Raw genomic sequence first — 22,001 nt, forward strand, 5'->3', positions numbered from 1 at the left:
ATTGAAAACCACTTGAGTAGAATGCTGGGTTCTCTGAGCCCTGATTTACCTGTACTTTCTTCTGAAGTAGAGAAAATGCCTGCCCTACCTATCTCTTAGAATTATTTTGAACCAAATGTGGAATTAATGTAAATCTGAGTCTCTGAGTGTGTTTTCTCAACTGCCAATTGGAGATAATTCTGGCTTAGCATAGTCCTTGTAAGGGTCAACCAGGGTCACATAATGTAAATTACTTGGTAAACAGTAAAGCAAAATACAACAACAGTGTGTCCACCACCAATTAATTAGTTAACCTTCAAGTCCTGCCGTTAGCTCTGCTGCCTGCCTAGCTAGCTGTCTTCATGTTGACTGGTGGATGTGTTCGGCGATGTTCCGTCTTACATCCCAGACCTCACTAGGCTCTCTCTGGGCCCTTCCTGGAATTTTTTTCCATCTTCTCTGCCTGTCCCAGTCTGCTATTTCCTAAAAATGTCTCTCGTCTAACGTCACACAGGGCCCAGTGAGAAGTGTCTTTGCCTTCTGTTAGTCTCCTGGTCATTTACTTTTGGAACAGGTGGTTGTCTTTCCGTGCACGTGTATCTTACTGCTCCCTGTAATGTAATTCTCTTGGCCTTAGCACAGGGCTGTGCATTTGGCCGATAGCCAGTGGTTGCTCATTGGTTTCTCACACCCAAGAGGCATGGAATGAAACAAGTCAGCAAACCTAAACTTTTTCTGTCTTGAAAATATATAACCACTGAAGCAGTAAAGCTAAATATTTACAGGCATACCTCAGAGACATTCCGACTTTGGTTGCAGACCACCACAATAAAGTAAGTCACATGAATTTTGGGTTCATATAAAAGTTATGTTTACACTATGCTGTAGTCTGTTATGTGTGCAATAGCATTATGTCTAAAGAAAACATAGTACATCCCTTAATTAAAAAGTACTTGATCACTAAAAAATACTAGCCATCCTCTGGGCCTTCATCCCAAAGTCGTAATCTTTTTGCTGGTGGAAGGTTTCACCTTGATCTTAATGGCTGCTGGCTGATCAGGGCGTTGATTGCTGAAAGTTGGGTAACTGTGGTAATTTCTTAAAGTAAGACAAAAATGAATTTTTCCACATCAATGAACTCATTTTTTCCTCTAATTTGCGACCATACTCAACCGATTCTGTGAGTACCTTGATTACCAGTGTTTTGAACTCTGCATCTGATAGGTTGGCTATCTCTTCATTGCTTAGTTGTATTTTTTCTGGAGGTTTGATCTGTTCTTTCATTTGGGCCATTTTTTTCTTTTGTCCCCACGCACCTGTTATGTAGTAAGGGGCAGAGCCTTGGGTGTTCACCAGGGCAGGGCAACTACCATCACTGTGTTGTGAAGCTGTATGTGGGGGAGGAGTCCGAGGGGGAACAGTGCCTCTTGCTCCACTCTCTGCCGGTTTTCAGTTATTTCCCCTGCTACCCACAATCAAATTGGGCCCTTCTGGAGCTGATTCCCAGGTGGGTGGTTTGTGTACATTCTAGGACCCTGTGGGTCTCTCCAATGAACTCTCTCCTCTGAGGCTGGGAGTTTCTCCTGATGCCACCTCACCCCCGACAGGTGTTTTTAGTCAGAGGCTTTAAGGCTTTATTTCCCGATACTGGAACTCTGGGTTGCATGGCCTGTCTCCCTCCCCAGTTGTCCCTCCCAGTTTATCTGCACACGAATGTGGAACCACCTGGTCCTCCAGCTGCTGCCTTGCCACGAGTCCTCTCTGCCCTGGCTGCCCATCTCCGCTTCTCCTACTGGTGTGGATGAATGTTTCTTCTTTAATTCCTCAGTTGTCAGATTTCCACACAGTTCGATTTTCTGTCAGGTCTGGTTGTTTTTTGTTTTTAAATTGTTGTTGTCCTTCCCTTGGTTGTGCAAGGAGGCACAGTGTGTCTACCTATTCCTCCATCTTAGCCAGAAGTCCATATAAGGTTGTTTCATTTACATTGAAAATCAGGAGTTTAGGGTAGGTGGCCACCTTCATTAATATCTTATCTAGATCTTCTGGGTAACTTGATGCAGCTTCGACATCAGCTGTTGCTGCTTCACCTTGCACTTTTATGTCACGGGGTGGCTTCTTTCTTAAACTTCATAAATCAACTCCTTCTATTTTCGCGCTTTTGTTCTGCAGCTTCCTCACCTCACTCAGCCTTCGCAGAATTGAAGGGAGTTAGGACCTTGCTCTGGGTTAGACTTTGGCTTAAGGAAGTGTTGTGACTGCTTTGATCCTCTCTCCAGATCACTAAAACTTTCGCCGTATCATCAATACAGCTGTTTCACTTTCTTCTCATTCATGTGTTCACTGGAGTAGCACTTCTAATTTCTTTCAAGAACTTTCTCTCTGTGTTCACAACTTGACTGTTTGGCACAAGAGGTCTGGCTTTCAGTCTGTCTTGGCTTTTGACATGCCTTCCTCACTAACCTTAATCATTACTAGTTTTTGATTTCAAGTGAGAGATGGGTGTCTCTTCCTTTCACTTGAACACTTAGAGGCCATTTTAGGGGTATTGATGGGGCTACTTTTAATGTCGTGGAGTCTCAGGGAACAGGGAGGCTGGCGGGGGGCGGGGCGGGGGGAGATAGACAGGAAGCAGCGGATCAGTGGAGCGGTCAGAACCCACACAGTGTTTCTTAAGCTCATCATCTCACATGGGTTGGTGTGTGTGCCCCCAGATGCCTACAGCAGTAACACCGAAGACCACTGATCACAGATCACTGCAACAAATACAATAATCACAGAGAAGTTTGAAATATCGCAAGAATTACCAAAATGGGACAGAGAGACAGGAAGTGAGCAAATGTTGAAAAAATGGTATCAATAGACTTATTCAATGTGAGGTTGCCACAAACCTTTAATTTGCTTTAAAAAAGAAAGAAAGGAAGAAAAAAGACACAGTATCTGCATAGTGCAGTAAAGCAAAGAGCAATAAAATTAGATACACCTGCAGAGACTTTTAGACCAGGAAAGAGTCTTAGGGAATTACTCTTTATTACATCTAATAGGTGCTTTTTATCCTTTTTAATAATAACTTTGCACGGTAAGTAAGTATGGATGCCCACATTTCATAGGCAAGGGATCTAAGACTCAGAGATGTTAAATAACTTGCCCAAGGCCACTCATCAGGATGTAGTAGAAGGGCAATTGAAATCTGTCTGTCTTCAGAACACATGTTCCACTACTTTATTGTACTTCTTAAAGGAAATGAAGTTTTGATCTATTTTGATTAGAAAATAGCATTTGAGGTAAGAAATCAGAAAGAGTCAATATTAAGTTAAAAAGAAAAAGGCATGACTGAGTGGGGACACTGAGCAGCAAGTATTAGATGATCACCATCTAATGCCAGACACGTGATTTGGTCAGATACTGAAGAAGGGGAGAGGGGCTCCTCCTCAGACCTCATGAGAAAACCCAGAAAAAAATACGGGGTGCAACAAGTGAGTCTGAATAACATAGTGGTAAGTGTATCTGGGACCAGACTATGGGTTTGGGTCTCAGCGCCATAGCTTTTTGACCTGTGAGATTTGGGGCAACTTTCTTATTTACCTTCGCTGTGCCTTCGTTTCTGCATTTGTAAAATATGGTGACAATAATAAAACTTACCACTCAGCATAGCTATGAAAGGAGAAAATACAAAGTGCTTCCCAGATAAGGTAAAGTTGAAGGAGTTCATCATCACCAAGCTCTAATTATATTAAATGTCAAAGGGACTTATGTAAGAATAAGAAGAGCAAAACTATGAACAGTAAAATGACAACAAACTCACAACTATCAACAACCGAACCTAAAAAATCAAAAATAAAAACTAAGCAAACAAGTAGAACAGGAACAGAATCACAGAAATAGAGATCACATGGAGGGTTGTCAGCAGGAAAGGGAGAGGGGCAATGGGAGGAAAGGTAGAGGGAACAGGAAGCATAAATGATAGGTAAAAGATAGACAGGGGGAGGGTAAGAATCGTATATGGAGGAAATGGAGAAGCCAAAGAACTTATATGCCTGACCCATGGACATGAACTAAGTGGAGGGAATGCTGGTGGGAGGGGCTGGTACAGGGCAGAGGGTGATAAAGGAGAAAAAAATAGGACAACTGTAATAGCGTAATCAATAAAATATACTTTAAAATGAAAAAAGACTTAGAACAGTGTCTGGCACGTAAAAAGGTTCAATAAATGTCGGTTGTTATTTTTTATTAATACTCTTATTAAGGTTAAGGAAAAGGAAAGTATTACACTGAAAACCTCAAACATTCCTACTGCTTGGCAAGGTCCAGAAGCTGATGGCCTAGGATCAGCCTCAGAAGCCTCGTGGGTGTGCAGTCCTGTCTTTCCTAACTCCCTGGAGGGTCCTGGTAAGATCCCCCCAAGCATGCGTATCTGGCAATGTGTCCACTGAAGGCTGACTTCAGACCCAAGCCTCTCCCTATGATGATAATAATATTCTTTGACTAAGAGACAGGCTTACGTTGCTAAGTGGTTTTTTTTATTAAAAGTAAATAGCCACACACTCTGTTCTTCCTCCAGGAATTCAGAATAAATTGACTTCCTAGCAAGGGCTGGTAACTAAGTGCTAAGTCCTTCACACTGTTCTCTGCAAGTCCCAATTAAGCCCCAGAGCAGCATGAATAGTTTATGAAGGTTTTGTATTTGCCGATCAGACCCTTTATAAAGTTGGACTTGCCTGCTTTTAGAAAAGTGCTTCCGTTATTTACTGGGTCAGGCTGCGTGGGCATAAAGTTCCCCAATAAGATGTGGAAAATGCTAGAGGACTAGATCTGGAAGGGAAATTTCAGCCTGTTTCAGTGTTCTGGCCAACCTTGGGCAGTAGCTCCTCTCCTTCCCCACTAGGAAATGGGAGACCAAGATGGTCATCTAATCTTTGGGGATTTGGGTATGTAATGCAGGAAGTGGCAATTATTTGTTCATCAGCTTTTGATGTACCTTGTGATACCTGTGTGATTGCTTCCTCTTCATAAAGGCCTTAAAACTGTGTTTCTGGACTCAGGCAAACAGTGCTGCTGGTCATGAAATTATATTGCTCTGTGGCTAGGGACATGAGGCTTAGGAGATACTAACCCTGTGAGGATTTTCCCACCCTTCGCTGCAGAGAGGGTCCTCACCAGCCTCTACATCTGTCCCAGGGTCCCTTTAGAATTTCAGGAAGCCGATAGTGGCATCACTCTACTTAATTGCCAGGACTTGGAAAAGCTGCTGTTGAAGAGGGCTATTGCTGTGCAAAAAAAGTGGTCTCGGAAAGATGGGAAAGAAAGAGCCATGGGAAATCAAGGCTATGGCTCCTCGTAAGGACTCAGTGTATCTTCAAATGCTGCTGGTATTCAGGTAACAGTGACTCTGTGTTTTTTCTGCCAGCTTAGGGTAGGCGCCCTCCTCCAGCCCTGGAGACCAAAGAGATGGGCGGTCAGGCAGCTGGAGGGAGGGCGAGGAGATAGAGTGGCTCACCATCTATTCTCTAAACAGAGCTCAAGAAAATCTCTCATAAACTGTGCATCGAGATGCAAAAAATGATCAAACTTTCTGGATTTATTCCTAAAGGTCAACTTCAGTCCTGCATTAATATCAGGTTGGCTAAAAAGTCCGTTTAGTTTTTTCCATAAAACAAAAGACACATTTTTCATTTTCACCAGTAACTTTATTGATTTGGATATTTTGAGTATGTTGGCAATCTCCTGCATGGTGGAACATTGATTGTTTTCAATTAATGTCTCTACTTGATCACTATCAACTCCAACTGGTCTACCCGACCGTGGAGCATCATTCAGTGAGAAATCCTCAGCATGAAATTTCGCAAACCACTTTTGACACGTTCAATCAGTCATAGCACCTTCTCCATACACTGCACAAATCTCTTTCTGCATTTCAGTTGTGTTTTTACCTTTCTTGAAATAATAAAGCATAGTATGTGGAAAATGTTGTTTATTTTCTTCCACCTTCAATATTAAAATGGCTACACAAAAATTTACCAATTTTGATTTTTTTAATACACACTAATATGACAGCTGTCACAATACAGTCTAACAAAATTGTTTCAAATGAAGTTAAAGACTAGTAAGGGCTACTAGAGCCATCACATGGAAAAAAACAAATGAACTTTTTGGCCAATCCAATAATAGCTGACATTTGTTAAACTCCTACACTTCTCATTAAACCTGTATAGCCCTGTGAGGAAATTACTAGTACCCCCATTTTACAAAAAGGAAACAAATCTGAGAAAGATTCACTTTCCCCTAGTGTCACAGCTCCTAAGAGGTGGCACTAGAATTTGAACGCAGGTCTAACTGCAACGTCATCCATTTAGCCATGATGCTAGGCTCTCTCAGCTTTGCACTTTCCTCTAACTCCATAGTACCAATGCCACCTGCAATATGTTAAGACCACTTCATGGTTTGTGTTTTGCATTGGTGAAGTTATGTAAATTGATTTTTTCAGATCTGGCTTTCTGTTCTAGGAGATGCATTTTCATCCAGTTTCTTTATGCTCTGTAAAGGAGGAGTCTCCTTCCTTCAACAGAGCACAGATGTTCAAAAGTCTGGGGCAGCCAAGGAGAGCCATGTGGGAGAATCTCTGAGGAGAGGAGCTTGCCCAGGGGACCCTGCTCTTCTTCTCTCTCCTCCTGGTTGGTTGCCTTCCCTTTGATCTCTGCTGCCACTCCCCTCCGATGGAGTTCCTAATCCCCCCTCTTTTCTCCAGCCCAAACCCCTTTTCTGGAGGCACATCTAAGAAGTATATTGATGTATTCAAAAGAACTTTTGCTCAGTGACAGGAAAAACCAGAAGAAATTAATAACAGAAAAGAGTATTTTTAAATCGCATGCCTCTATTTCTAAAAGTGAATTTTACTAAGCTCCTCACCTTTCCCTTTGAAGTAATTACACTTCAGCACTTAACAGATGTGAGCAGCTTCCTAGCCCTTTTCCTGGCCTGTAGGTGCCACCTTGTTTTCCCATTGCCACCACTTCTATTTTTTTTAATCCTCACCTGAGGACATTTTTCCCATTGCTTTTAGAGAGAGAGGAAGGGAAAGAGAGATACATTGATTCAAGAGAGAATCATCAATTGGTTGCCTCCTGTATGTGCCTAGACTGGGGATTGGTGCCCAGACCAGGATCCTACACATCCAGACTGGGGGTCACTCTTGCCCATGCCCAAACCAGTGATTGAACCTGTAACCTAGGTATGTGCCCTGACCAGGAATCAAACCCGCAGACCTTCAATTATGGGACAATATGCCAACCAACTGAGCCACACTGGCCCGGACAACACTACTTTTTTGAAACACAAACCTTTTTCTTGAGATAGGGTCCTTGCAATCAATTCTCATTCCCAGTCTGAAGAACCATGATTTTAAAATATGCAGAAATTTTCCTTATCTAAAAGGTGGAGACTAATTTTCTTCTGCTTGAGTGTGAACTCTGCTTGATGATTCACTTCTAGTTGATAGAAAGTTGAGGAAGTAATGGTGTTAGGCTTTGGAGACAAGGTCAGAAAAGGCATTGTGGCTTCTGTTTTGCTTCCCTTTGGATTACTACTTCTGGGGGAAGCCGATGCCATTGTCATAAGGGTGTTGAATCCTATGGAGATGCCCACAGGGCAAGGAAGCGGACTTCCTGCTAACAGCCATGGGAGTGAGACATCTTAGAAGTACGTCTTCCAGCCCTAGTCAAGCCTTCAAATGAACACTGACCCAGTTGGCATCCTGACTGGAAAGTCCTGAGGGATTGTGAGCCAAAACAACCCAGCTACACTGCTTCTGAATTCCTGACCCACAGAAACTGTGAGACAATAAATATTTGTCGCTTTCGACCACAAACCTTGGGAGTAACTTGCAATGTAGCAACAAATGATCAATACTGAGTGCCCCTAATCGTCAGGTGGTATTTGGTATTTGTTGTACACTAGTTTTCACACTTCATTTCCGGTTTGGTCTCATGTTTAGGAACTGACTAGCCGGGTAAGTTATTTAAATTGTCTAAACTTCAGTTTCTTCCTCTCAAAGATGGGGAGAATGATAGATTCTGCTTCAGTGGGTTGTCATGGGTATTTGGTTCATAATAGGGCACTCAATAAATGAGTAACTGCTAGTATTATTAATATAGGGTCAACTAATATAATTCTTGGTTCCTCTTAACTCTTTAATAATCCATTCTTGTCTCTTATTGACACAGCTTCTCACCCTGGGAAACCTGGTCAGGAACTTCCTGTGGCACTGTGGACAAGGGTCTCTTTGTGCTCGTCCATGTCATGCGGTGATAGCTTCCTTATGGATCTCGCTGATGAACAATAAGCTGCATGAGGATAGGGAAGAGCCTGCTCTCTTTGTCTCCATAGTGCATTCCACCAAATAAGTTAATGGATAGATTATACAGCTTCCTGTGCTATATCTGCACATAAGTAATTGGCATTTAAAGTCATTAAAATAATTAATTCTTGTCTCCAGCCAAAGTGGGCACGTGTTAAAAAACAAAAGCAAAAAAATCTGTTGTTCATTTTGCGCTCTGCTTTTCCAGTCCAGGAAACCTGTGATATTACTGCAGACTCATTGTGGGTCAATAATTGTTCTTGCTTTCGTATCTTTTTAGCATACATGGGTTATTTAGAAGTCAGGGGGGATATTTCTGTGAGATCCTCTTCATCATAGCTGAAATGTTATTGATTATTCAAGGCATTTTATTTAAGTTTGCAACTATGGTTCAGATTATTAATTGCAAAACAAATTCTCATATAGAGGGCATGAAATATTTTTTTCTCTGATGTTGGAAGGTAGCAGAGAACAGGGAAATTGAATGGGGTTGTTTCTGACCTGAGTCCAAATCCAAATTCCAGAATTTATAAGCATTCTAGCTGCCCAGCTGTTCCCCCAGCTGTTTCATCCCTGAGTATTTGTTCCACTTGGTATGAAAGACAGTAAAGAAGATCAGAGAACAGGCCTTACTCAACCTCACTCCCAACTAGGCCCCCATGAATCTTTCCACTCCACATTCCCTCTCTTAGGTATCTTCTTACCCAGGAGACATTTAAGGGGTATTTATCATATGCCAAACAGTGCTGAGCACAGGGTCTGTACCAACAAAGTATTCCTGAGGCCTGACAAGTTAGGGTCTACATATATGGTGAGTGGGTACCAGGCAGTGCTTCATCGTTAAGAATATTAAGGGTCAGATTTCTCTTAGCACAAATTCTGGGTCACATTCAGCCCCTGGTGATCATATCTTTCCAGTTGGTAGGTTCAGATGCCGTGGAGCAGTCCAGTGTGGTATTTACTTTCAGTTTGCTTTGCTAAGGGAAATCTGGGACTTGTTATTCTGTTGTTAAAATACTAATTAGTTATACTTGAGACAGTAAACATCATGTAAGCCAAAGTTAATCATTTTAATACATGTTTTGCTAAAGCCAAGCAGGAGGGAGAGCCAGATCTGCCAGGATTTGAGCCTAATGCTTCAGGACCAAAAGCAAAGGGATGCTCAGCAGAATTAACCAGGGAGGAGGGACTGTCCCCATGGCAAACACAAACTGGTTAGGCGAGTCCTAGAAAATGGAAAAAGACAACTTGTTTAAACCATTCAGTGACTTTCTTGGTACTTCTTGACAAAATTCATCTATTCATCCCATCCATCCATCCATCCATCCACCTACCCAGTCACAAGTGCCTGCTGCATATCAGAAGTGAACAGAAAACACACAGCTCTTACTCTCAAGAAATCTGTGATCTAATAAAGATAAATAATTAATAAACAGCTACAACACAGTATTATGAATATTTTTAAATGCCCTGATGGGTGTGGCTCAATTGTTTGGGTGTCATCCCAGAAAGCAAGAGGTCGCCAGTTCAATTCCCAGTCAGGGCCCATGCCTGTGTTGCAGGTTCTGTCCCCAGTCAGGAGATGTATGAGAGGCAACTGGTCAATGTTTCTTTGTCACATCGATGTTTCTCTCTCTCTCTCTTCTCCTCCCTTCCTCTCTCTCTAAAAATAAATAAATAAAATCTTTGAAATAAAACTTAACACCCAGTGTTGGTAAAGGAAAAAGAAGATGAATATTTTTAGTTTACAGCCGGGCACTCAGTCCACTGAGCCATACCAGCCAGGGTTAATTTTTTTTTGATATATGTATTGATTATGCTATTACAGTTGTCCCATTTCCCCCCCTTCACTCAACTCCATCCTGCCCACCCTCTCCCTCCCACATTCCCCCCCTATAGTTCATGTCCATGGGTCATATTTATAAGTTCTTTGGCTTCTACATTTCCTACACTATTCTTACCCTCCCCCTGTCTATTTTCCACCTATCATTTATCCTATTTATTCTCTGTACCTTTCCCCCCTCTCTCCCCCTCCCAATCCCCTATTGATAACCCTCCATGTGATCTCCATTTCTGTGGTTCTGTTTCTGTTCTAGTTGTTTGCTTAGTTTGCTTTTGTTTTGGTTTTAGGTGTGGTTGTTAATAACTGTGAGTTTGCTGTCATTTTACTCTTCATATTTTTTATCTTCTTTTTCTTAGATAAGTCCCTTTAACATTTCATATAATAAGGGCTTGGTGATGATGAACTTCTTTAACTTGACCTTATCTGAGAAGCACTTTATCTGCCCTTTCATTCTAAATGATAGCTTTGCTGGATACAGTAATCTTGGATGTAGGTTCTTGCCTTTCATGACTTGGAATACTTCTTGCCAGTCCCTTCTTGCCTGTAAGGTCTCTTTTGAGAAATCAGCTGACAGTCTTATGGGAACCCCTTTGTAGGTAACTGTCTCCTTTTCTCTTGATGCTTCTAAGATTCTCTCCTTCTGTGTAATCTTGGGTAATGGAATTATGATGTGCCTTGCTGTGTTCCTCCTTGGGTCCAGCTTCTTTGGGACTCTCTGGGCTTCCTGGACTTCCTGGAAGTCTATTTCCTTTGCCAGATGAGGGAAGTTCTCCTTCATTATTTGTTTAAATAAGTTTTCAATTTTTTGCTCTTCCTCTTCTCCTTCTGGCACCCCTATAATTCGGATGTTGCAGCGTTTCAAGATGTCCTGGAGGTTCCTAAGCCTCTCCTTATTTTTCCGAATTCTTGTTTCTTCATTCTTTTCTGGTTGGATGTTTCTTTCTTCCTTCTGGTCTACACCCTTGATTTGAGTCCCAGTTTCCTTCCCATGAGTATTGGTTCCCTGTACATTTTCCTTTGTTTCTCTTAGCATAGCCTTCATTTTTTCATCTAGTTTTTGACCAAATTCAACCAATTCTGTGAGCATCTTAATAACCAGTGTTTTGAACTGTGCATCCGATAGGTTGGCTATCTCTTCCTTGCTTAGTTGTATTTTTTCTGGAGCTTTGAAGTGTTCTGTCATTTGGGCCATTTTTTTTTTGTCTTGGTAAGTCTGTTACTTAAAGGGGCGGAGCCTTAGGTGTTCCCGGGGCGGGGCAGGGTAACGCTGGTCGCTGCGCTGTGATGCTGCGCATGGGGGAGGGGCCGAGAGGGAGCAATGGCGCCCGCTCCACTCTCCACTGGATTTCATTCACTCCCTCCGCTACCCACAATCAAATTGGGCCCCTCTGGTGCTGGTTCCCGAGTGGGTGGGCTTGTGCACACTCTAGGCCCCTGTGGATCTCTCCAATGACCTCTCCTATGAGGCTGGGAGTCTTTCCTGCTGCCGCCCCAACCCCCACGGGCATTTTCAATCAGAGGTTTGAGGCTTTATTTCCCCGCGCTGGAGCCCTGGGTTATGGGGTCTGCTTCACTCCCCACCGTTCGTCCTGGTTTATCTATGCACAAATGTGGGGCCGTGGGGTGCTACCCGCCACTCTGCCTGCCCCGTTCTCCTCCACTCTGAGTCCAGCCCTCTCCGTATATCTGCACAAATGTGGGGCCGCAGGGTCTGCTAGTGGTCGGACTGTCTGCCCCTTTCATCCCACAGTCCGCCAGTCTCGGTCTCGCCATGGCCACGCGAGTCCTCTCTGCCCTGGTCTCTGCCCCTCCTACCGGTCTGGATGTATGTTTCTTTTTTATCTACTTGGTGTCGGACTTCCTTGCCGTTCGATTTTCTGTCAGTTCTGGTTGTGCTGGGAGGCGCAGTGTGTCTACTTATGCCGCCATCTTGGTTTTCCGGGTTAATATTTTTAAACACTGATACTGGGAGCATTAATTGATGCCCAGCTGTTCCCCCAGCTGTTTCATCCCTGAGTATTTGTCCCATTGGATATGAAAGACAGTAGAGAAGATCGGAGAACAGTCCTTACTCAAATTCACTCCCAACTAGGCCCCCATGAATCTTTCCACTCCACATTCCCTCTATCCTTGGCATTACCACAGGCACTTCTCCCAGCCACCTCTGTGGTAAGTCGCCTCTGGCTCCTGAGTCTCTCAGCCCCAGGTTTCAGCTCCTGTCGAGGAGACTCTCTTCATGTGACTCTCTCTTTTGGGGGTCAGTGGATGTCGCCTCCTTTCACCCTCTCAGGCCTGGGGTGGTGACAGTCCCTATGGTTGTGGGTCCAGGGCTCTACACATTCTCCTGAGAATTGTCCTACACCCAGCCCCCACACCTTTGCAAACAATCCCTTTATTCATCTCACCTCAAATTGCACAATTTGAGTTTGCCATCTCTTTTAGCAGGAACTCTGTCTGATAATCTACCTTCTTTCTGGTGGGATCTGGGAGATGCTGGCCAACCAGGGGCTGTTCACAGGAGCCCATGTCCCAGAGCAGCCTTGGTGAGGACTTCGGTTAGTGGAATTTCCCAGAACAGGCCTTGGTAGTCGTGGTTCTGTGGAATACATTCTAGGGTACTTCTAGTCAATCAAGGAAATTAGAACATAAATGGAATATTTGGTTATATTAAGGATTTACTGTCAATTTTTTTAGATGTGAAAGTTGTATGGTTATGTGTTAAAAATATATCTTTTAGAAATATATACTAAAAAATTTGTGGATGAAATTTTGGGTTTGCCAAAAAGTTCATTTAGTTTTTTCCGTATGATGGCTCTAGTAGTGCTTAGTTGTCTTTAACTTCATTTGAAACAATTTTGTTAGATTGTATTGTGACAACTGTCATATCAGCATCCATTTTGTAAAAACTTATCAAAATTGGTGAATTTTTATATAGACATTTTAATATTGAAGATGGAAGAAAATGCACAATACTTTGGGAATAGTATGCTTTATTATTTCAAGAAAGGTAAAAACACAACTGAAACAATAAAATCATTTGTGCAGTGTATGGAGAAGGTTCTATGACTGATCAAACATGTCAAAAGTGATTTGCAAAGTTTCTTGGTACTACTGACATTTTGACCAAATAATTCTTTGCTGTGGGGCTGTGTTATGCATTGGAAGATGTTTAACAGCACCCCTGGCCTCTACCCACTAGAAGCCAATAGCAGGAGATAGCCAAAATACTCAAAATGTCCAAATCAATAAAGTTATTGGTGAAAATGAAAAATGTGTCTTTTATTTTATGGAAAAAACTAAATTTACTTTTTGGTCAACCCAATATGATGTTTGGGGTTGATTTCAAAATCATCCATGGGGAGGTAGATAGTGGCTAGAAACTTAACCATAAATTAATAACTATTAAAGCTGATGATCATTACATGGGAATTCAATTCATTTTAACATTCTTTCTCTTTGGAAAGTGTGAGCTTTTTATAATAAAAAGTTTGAAGTTCATGCACCAATAAATGTTTCATCAAAGAATAGCCCCCAGTAAATATTTCTTAAGTCTTATTACTTTTTAAAGTTTATTGGAGTGACATTTTTACTTTTTATTTTTTAAATTAAATTTGTCTTTTTTTTCAATGTAGTTGTGGATTGAATCTACTTGAATAATTAACCAACTGAGAATTACTCTCATTATATTAACGTAATTACTTCCAAAATGTTCTCTGGCAGGCAAAAATTCAGAGGGTAGGACTAATATCTAACATGATCAATGTAGGTACTATAAGTTTTTCTACTCAAAGTAACTATATCAAACTGATAGTGTTTGTATATATATTTTTTAATTTTTATAATGCAGTTTCTCTCATCGTAGTAATAAAAGTTAAATTTACTTTTTGAGAAGCAAACTCATACATAAACCTTCAGTGATGGTCACTGACTTCAGCTGCTGACAGATGTCCAGCTTCCTTTCACAGGCTGTCCTGGGGTAATCAAGGGGTGAAGTGTTTTGCTGTAACAACAGCAGAAGGTGTTTTATACTATACTTTGCTTTGTGCTTTCTAAAATAATGTAATAGGCTCACTGGATGGCAGAGGTGGAGAAAGCTCTAGGAGTAACTGACTGTATGGAAGCCTCCCTTTCTTCCCTGGGACAGTTCATCTGCAAAGGAAACAGCCAGAAATCCTAGAAGTCTGACCTAATATAATGAAAGAGATGAGAGAGCAGGGAGGAAGGGTAAGGACTATTGAGAGACTTAGACTTATGTAGATAGAATGTGTTAATAAAAGCCACTTAACTTGCATCCATTGTGCTAGGGATGCTATATTTATTTATGAATTTTTTTGTATATTTTCCATCCTAGTTTTGAAGTGGAGATTTGTGGCCCCCACCTGGCAGAATGCCCTGATTATACAACACCATCCCTGTAACCTCGCCCTAGTTCAGGGGAATCTGGGTCTGCAGCTGAAGCAATTAAGAGCAGTTTTCTGGCAGTATGCGCACTTCCCCAAGTGTAACATTTGCACGCCCCTCTGATCAATTACAATGAAACGTACTCTATTTTTTCTACCACCAACTTTGAGTATGATTTTTTTTTAATTTAGCTTAGATAAATGTCCATTGCCATTCCATTATTTGAACAAGATCCTTCCCCTACCCCTGCAAATGGAATTTGCCTTCAAAGGTATAAGAAAGACATGAAAATTCAGACAGACAAGAGTATGGTGATTACCTAAGGGAAAGAGGGGGAGTAGAGAGAGGGTAAAGGAGGGACAAATGGTGGTGGAAGGAGACTTGACTTGGGGTGGTGAACACACAGTGCAATACAGATGAGGTATTATAGAATTATACATCTGAAACTTATATAATTTTTTAAAAATTGTTGTTCAATTACAGTTGTCTGCATTTTCTCCCCATCCCTCCACCCCACCCCAGCCAAACCCACCTCCCTCCCCTACCTCCACCCTCCCCTTGGTTTTGTCCATGTGTCCTTTATAGTAGTTCCTGAAAACCCTTCTCTCAACTGTCCCCTCCCCACTCCCCTCTGGCTCTTGTTAGATTGTTCTTAACTTCAATGTCTCTGGTTATATTTTGTTTGCTTTTTTTCTTTTGTTGATTATGTTCCAGTTAAAGGTGAGATCATATGGTATTTGTCCGTCACCACCTGGCTTATTTCACTTAGCATAATGCTCTCCAGTTCCATCCATGCTGTTGCAAAGGGTATAAGCTCCTTCTTTCTCTCTGCTGCATAGAATTCCATTGTGTAAATGTACCATAGTTTTTTGATCCACTCATTTGCTGATGAGCACTTAGGTTGGTTCCAGTACTTGGCTATTGTAAATTGTGCTGCTATGAACATTGGGGTGCATAGGTTCTTTTGGATTGGTGTTTCAGGGCTCTTAGGGTATAATCCCAGCAGCGGAATTGCTGGGTCAAAGGGCAGTTCCATTTTTAGTTTTCTGAGGAAATTCCATATTGTTTTCCACAGTAGCCTCACCAGTCTGCATTCCCACCAACAATGTACTAAGGTTCCCTTTTCTCCGCATCCTCTCCAACATTTGTTTGTTGATTTGTTTATGTTGGCCACTCTGACTGGCGTGAGATGGTACCCCATTGTGGTTTTAATTTGCATCTCTCTGATGGCTAGTGATGCTGAGCATCTTTTCATATGTCTCTGGGCCCTCTGTATGTCTTCCTTGGAGAAGTGTCTGTTCAAGTCCTTTGCCCATTTTTTAATTGGGTTGTTTCTTTCTGGAGTGGAGTAGTGTGAGTTCTTTATATATTTTGGAGATCAGGCCCTTGTCTGAGGTATCATTAGCAAATATGTTTTCCCATACTGTTGGTTCTCTTTTCATTTTAATGCTGAAACATATCATTTTATTAACCAATGTCACCCCTATAAATTCAATAAATGAAATTTAAAAAAATAAATATTACTAATGACATGCATTTGAGACTTCCTATTTCTCAAGGTGTTCAGGACTGACTGTAATTTATTTGGGTGTTATCCAGAAAAGCAGTTATCCAAGGCTGAAAATCAATTTCAGATTGTAAATGGAGAAGGAACTTCAAATCCCATGACAGAAATAGAACTTGGACAGTCTACCTTGCTCATAAAGTGATGCAACATGTAGCAGAGGAACTTTGTGGTGTTCGGCTTGGAAGGAAGAGGAGGTTCAGGAGCAGCACGCTGGCTGCCTGCAGATATTTGAAGGGCTGCCCTGTGGGGGAGGGGTTGAATTTTTTTCTATGTGTGATGCACAGGGGTTGGACTGATAGATTAGTATGTGAAAACTAGAGAGAGACATACTTTTCCTTTTTATAAAGAGACGGTTCTAGGGAGATGAGCAAACATAGAAAGAGATCTTTGCAGAGGGAGGTAGAAAGTTTCTGGTCACTACGCAGAGGCTGGGAGACTGCTCTTCTTTTTTTATTTCACGCTTCCTCTTGCTTTCTATTCCCCATCCCCACTTCTCTTTCTCAGTTCTCCAAAGGAGTCAAGCTCTTTTTTTCTCTGCCTAGAATGCCCATCCTCCCCCACCCTCTCAACCTGCTCAACTAAATCTTCCTCTTCCTTTAGGTCTTTTCTGACCTTATCTAAAGAAGGTCTTAGTATGCCACAAGACCTTGTGTTTTTCCTTTATAGCACTTCAAATTTACGCATATGTGTACGTGTATATAGACACACATATATATCACGTGTATGGCATACATATCGCATACACACATGTTTATATAAAACAACACAAATACAATTTGCGTGACCATTTGTTTACTATATGTTTCACTACTAGAAGGTAAGCTTTGCAAGAAGTACCATGTCTATTTTGGCCATCCATCTACTCTGTTGTGTATAGAGCTCAGTAAGTGCTCAATAAATGTGTTAAATAGATGGATGAATTAATGTTATTCAAGCACCATAGTGTCTTGATTACCATCACTCTAAGAATGGGACATGAACCACTTGCAGGTGATTTAATGGGGCCTGAATCCAGTACTAAATAATATTGTATCATCTTGTGTGAAAGTAATTTTTGTCAATTTACTTTTAATCCTTCTGATTTTGTGAAAGAGAAAAGTGTGGTTCGGTGAGTCTTTAATCGGTTCAAACATTTGCCAATTTTTCTTGTCAACAGAGAGAGATCAGGCCCTAGCAAGCGTCACTGTCTAGCTGGAATTTAATAACCTGTCTTGTTTTTGTTGCATTCATTCACTGGATGCCTTTTGTTTATGGCAATTGATACTGATTTTTTCTGGAAGTGATCCAAAGATTTCTTTTAAAATAAAACTAAGTAAAATTGTGAGTTTATTTAATAAAACATATTAAGGAAATAATAGTACTGTCATGATATGACATTTTGGATTTTGGAGGGTCTGAAATTTTGGAACTACCTGGTGGTCCCTGGCTCCCAAGAGTCCACCCCAAACCTACATAGGTCTATGACAAAGTAAATGCAACAAAGTCAGTTCCAGAAAGCTAAATTTATTTGCTGTCATTCTGATAACATGTCCTTTTGATATAAATTATCCTGTTTCAAAATAGGTAGTGATATTTTTTAAAATGTCCTCAGCTTGGTGAAATAAAGTATTGGCAGTCCCATATTGCTTCTTCCCTTTTAATTTTGTAGAGATGGTAGCGTGGGGAAGACAGTTTCACCTGTCTTGGCATCCAAAAGTCTGGAGCCCACGGTGGTCCCTTTGTGGTCCCTTCCAGTGCAGCGAGTGGATTTGACGGTTGCAGGTAAACTCTTGGTTGCCCCCTGCATGAGTAGCTATGGAGGCAGAACATCCCAGGTGTGTGTGCGTGTGCACGTGGGTACACTGGTCCCCAATGTAAATGCGTATGTATCATATACCACCCTTTCTGTTAAAGGATTTGTGTTTTCCATTTATTTCAAATAGGGATTCCAAGTACCATATTTATAATGAAAAGGACATGTAAATGACATATAGAAATGAACAATAGTGTGTGAGGGGTATCACTGGAGAGAGAGGTGGTTGGGGGAAGGGAGGAAGTGGGCAATGTTCCTGTAGCAACTTCTTGCGTTGGAGAAGGGAAAGGGATGGGAGGGACCTGAGGGTGGTGGCTCCTAGACAGCTGGCTGGCTGGACATTCTGAGGGCAGCAGCGTCCCCATGTCCTGAGGTAGGATGCCAGAGGCTAGACAAGGAGGACAGCGGGGGTCGGCAGGTAGGCTGGTCGTCAGTGGAAGGATCCAAAGGTCAAGTGCTGCCGAGAACCAGGAGGCCTCTATCAATAGAAGGTAGCCTCCTGCAGCGCAGTTGTAACCATGGCCTTTTCCTGCTGCTTGTCTGTGCTGAATTGCCTTGCCCAGAGAACTCAAACTCTGGGCCTAAGACTCTGAGACCCCTGTTAGAAGCTCAGCCGAGATATTAAGACTAGAGAGATTATGGCTTTACTGATTGTATCAGTTTTGGCAACACCCTGACTGAAAACATCTAAAGAATGAGACCTATAAAGTAACTTAAGCTGGATGTAACCCACGGTCAGTGTTTCGACTTTTCACTTGAAGCTGCTGCCCATGGTAACCTTGTTACCGTGGCCGGTGTTGTCTGTCACCTCTGAGCCAGTTGTTCGTGCTCCCTGTGTGTGTGTGTGTGTGTGTGCACTCACAGGAACCAAGTCTGTGGCTGCTGTTGATGTTCAGCTCTGAGTCATGTAATCAAAGGCCAGCACCTTCAGCTTTACAAATCCTGGAGCACCTGTTATTTGTCAAGCAACATGGGCAGGGGAGGCTCTGTAAATGGTTTGTGACTATGTCTACTCATGCATACAACTCACATGCACAGCAGTATCATGTGGTAAAGTGCTGTAAGAAAGGGATTGACAAAATACTCACAGAAGAAGAAACATTTAATTACAGGTGGAGAAATTAAGGAAGCCCTTATCAAAGAGACAGCTGATCTGGGCGCCAAGAAGATAAAAAAATGCCTGAGGTAAAACAATGCTTGAGTAAAGGGGTGGGAAATATTTAGTTTGGGGAACGGTGCCTGGTGCACCCCCTAGGTCTGCACACAGCACGTGGGTGATAGTGTTGGTGAGGGATGCCTTTACACTCTGTCCGGGAGTGCTGCACGGCAGTGGCAGGAGGTGGGCGAGGAGGCGGGTGGACGCCGCAGGGCAGTGCGAAAGGTCAGGAGCCGATGCAGATTGCCAGCTGGAAGAATTTAGACCTCCTCTATGGTCATCAGTTAAAAATGTCTCTGTAAAGAAGGTTCTGGTAGACATACACTTTGCTTGACATATTGGTATTTGGAGGGATGCATTAAGAACATTAAGGACTATTTGACAGATGACTAAATGAATGTTACATCCAGCAGAGTATGATTTTCTCTAATGCTAAACTGTGGTCCACAGAACTATATTTTGTTCTTTAAAAGTCAAGCCCCGGCTGGGTGGCTCCGTTGGTTAGAGTGCGAGCCTGGTAGGACAAGGTTGAGGGTTCAATCCCAGCTCAGGGCACATCCAAGAAACAACAAATGAATGTGTAAATAAGTGGAGCAGCAAACTGACATCTCACTCACTATCTCTACCCCTCCCTCTTTCTCTAAAATTAGTAATTTAAATAAATAGATTTAAAAGTAAATAAAAGTCAGAATTCTTTTTACTGTGACCTGCTTGAAGGTAGCACCCTACTTTAAAGTATATTTTCCATCACAAGAGGTGATCTTTTTCCCAAAATAATCCAAATGTTGCACTTTTAAATTAAGAACAACCTGAAGCCAATGAGCAGCGCTACAAACCCACCATCTCTCCTGTTAATCAGTCTGCTTTAAGCGCAGTGGTCCTTCTAAGTATTTGCCACCTGGTGGTGACAGTGTTGCCTGCGCAGTTTAAGCTGCCTTTTACTTCTTATTTGTAAAACACAGCCTATCTGTTCGTTACAGGGAACACTAGGCAGCATATTGGGGAGGGGCGGATGGGAGTCCCGTCATCCCACATCGCTAGATAATCAGTGCTGATGTTCTGGCGCATTACAGCCCTTGTTGCAAACTGACCTATGCGAGTTCAGTAGTTCACCATTGATAAGGTCACTTTTGGTAGATTTGAGTAGCCGTCAATGATTCCAGATCCTTCGAGGTGAGGACTGTGGGTTTCCACCATCACAACCTCCCTAAGGGGCGGAAGATGAAGCAAAAGCAGGGACAAAGCTGCAACAAGTAGGCCCATGGCCCATGTTGGAAACTGCTGGCGAGGCCCCAGCCCCCGGCCTCCCAGGCACTCAGACAGCACCTGGCCTGAAAGGCCATGGCGCGGGCAGTGGCAGCACAGTGGCTGTGGGATTCAGCTAACGGCACAGACTGGCTCAGGCCCCAGAGTCCACCCCACGCAGGGCTGGAGGGACTGCTGGGCTCACTGGATTCTCACACCCTGGTCGTGAGAAGGCAGAATTACCCATTCAGCATTTCAGGCAGATCCATATATTTTTACACCTGTCTTTTTAGCTGTAAAAATCATTTCTAACATCCATTACTTATTAACGAACCCTCTGATACTGAGCAAAGATAAAAGTAGTTGAAGCCTTATAATAACCACCTCTGGAGTGCTAACTTTTGATTAGTCTTTCAAATGCTAAATAACTGCTTTTAGGGTAAAAATTAAAATCACACATCTGTATATCCATTATGCTGGAGTATTTGGAAGAGGATTTGAGACACTTCAATTTCTGTGTGAGTGTGAGTGTATTTGTATGTGTGCACAAGTTGCTTAACACTTTTCAATTTTTGTTCTCTGTCTATATTGCTTAACAAAAGTGGAATTACATGCTGTACATGATTTTATAACCTACCTTTGCCATTAGTAACATGTTATAAATATAATTCCAAATCAGTACTTCTGCATTATCAGTTTTAATGACTGCATAGCATTTCATTTGATAACATGATTTAGCTCATAGCTCACCATAGTGGGAATTTGTGAGTTTTATGACTTTTGCTATGATAGGCATCACTATAAAGGTTGTCCTTATACATGTTTCTTTGTGTACTTGTTTATGTTATTAGGATACATTCCCAGAAATGGAATTGCTGAATCATAAGGTATGCACATTTAAAAAGATGTTTTAAACAAAATTTCAAATTACTCTTTGAAAGAATGTAGCAATCTGCACTCCCACCACCATCTGCTTTCTTAAGTGCTCTCCCACACTGGAGAGAATGTTAAAAAAACATTGGCCCATCTGATGGGTTAAAAAAAATGTTCATTCATCCTACTAGTGAGGTTGGACTTTCAAACATATATATTTGCTATTTGCATTTCTATTTTATAGATTCAGATATTGGAAGTGTAGGAAAATTAATCCTCCATGTATTTCCTCTCCCTACCAGTGGCTAGATGTCTTAAAATTATTTGTTAGGTTGGGAAACATAAAATCAACATAAGTGTTTTAAATCATGACATTTTCCTAACTGAAGCCCCTGTCCAAAAGTGGAGTAGTGCTTCCACCGTGCCATTCCTGGTATCACCCCAAGGATCAGTTGGGCACTGCTTTTACCCTTCCCCTTGAGGAAGGTGAGGTGGGTAGGTCATCTGCATGTAAACAACGCAGTCTGGAGCACGAGTTTAAAGTTAATGAATTAATTTGATAGATGTAGACAGCCAAAGAGACCATTTAACCACCAGAGGGGTACTTTCTCAGCAGAATTATCTAGTTTCCTTGTGTACAATTGATTAAACTAACCAGAAAATTGCTCTATATGCAGCTCATTTGCTGATTAGCTGTTCTGAAGAAGATGTTTCTAAACAATTTAGACATACGAAAAGAGAACTAGCTTTCCAATGCAGGCAACCCTCTACCCCGTGGCCACCAAAAACATCACA

The 22,001-nt window shown here is 42.0% G+C and overlaps 1 protein-coding gene across 4 annotated transcripts in view; it reads left to right on the forward strand.

The window, feature by feature from the left end:
* Positions 1 to 22,001, forward strand: part of TMCC3 (transmembrane and coiled-coil domain family 3) — a 261,408-nt gene that overhangs the window by 74,312 nt on the left and 165,095 nt on the right. The window contains exon 3 of one of the 4 annotated variants that reach the window (XM_053920943.2): positions 17,789 to 17,901. The exons of the other annotated variants lie outside the window; for them this stretch is intronic. The gene's annotated coding sequence lies outside the window, so the exon portion shown is untranslated. The remainder of the gene's footprint in view (positions 1 to 17,788; positions 17,902 to 22,001) is intronic. 4 annotated transcript variants of the gene reach the window in all.

Source organism: Desmodus rotundus, chromosome 3 (assembly GCF_022682495.2).
Source record: "Desmodus rotundus isolate HL8 chromosome 3, HLdesRot8A.1, whole genome shotgun sequence".
Taxonomy (NCBI): domain Eukaryota; kingdom Metazoa; phylum Chordata; class Mammalia; order Chiroptera; family Phyllostomidae; genus Desmodus; species Desmodus rotundus.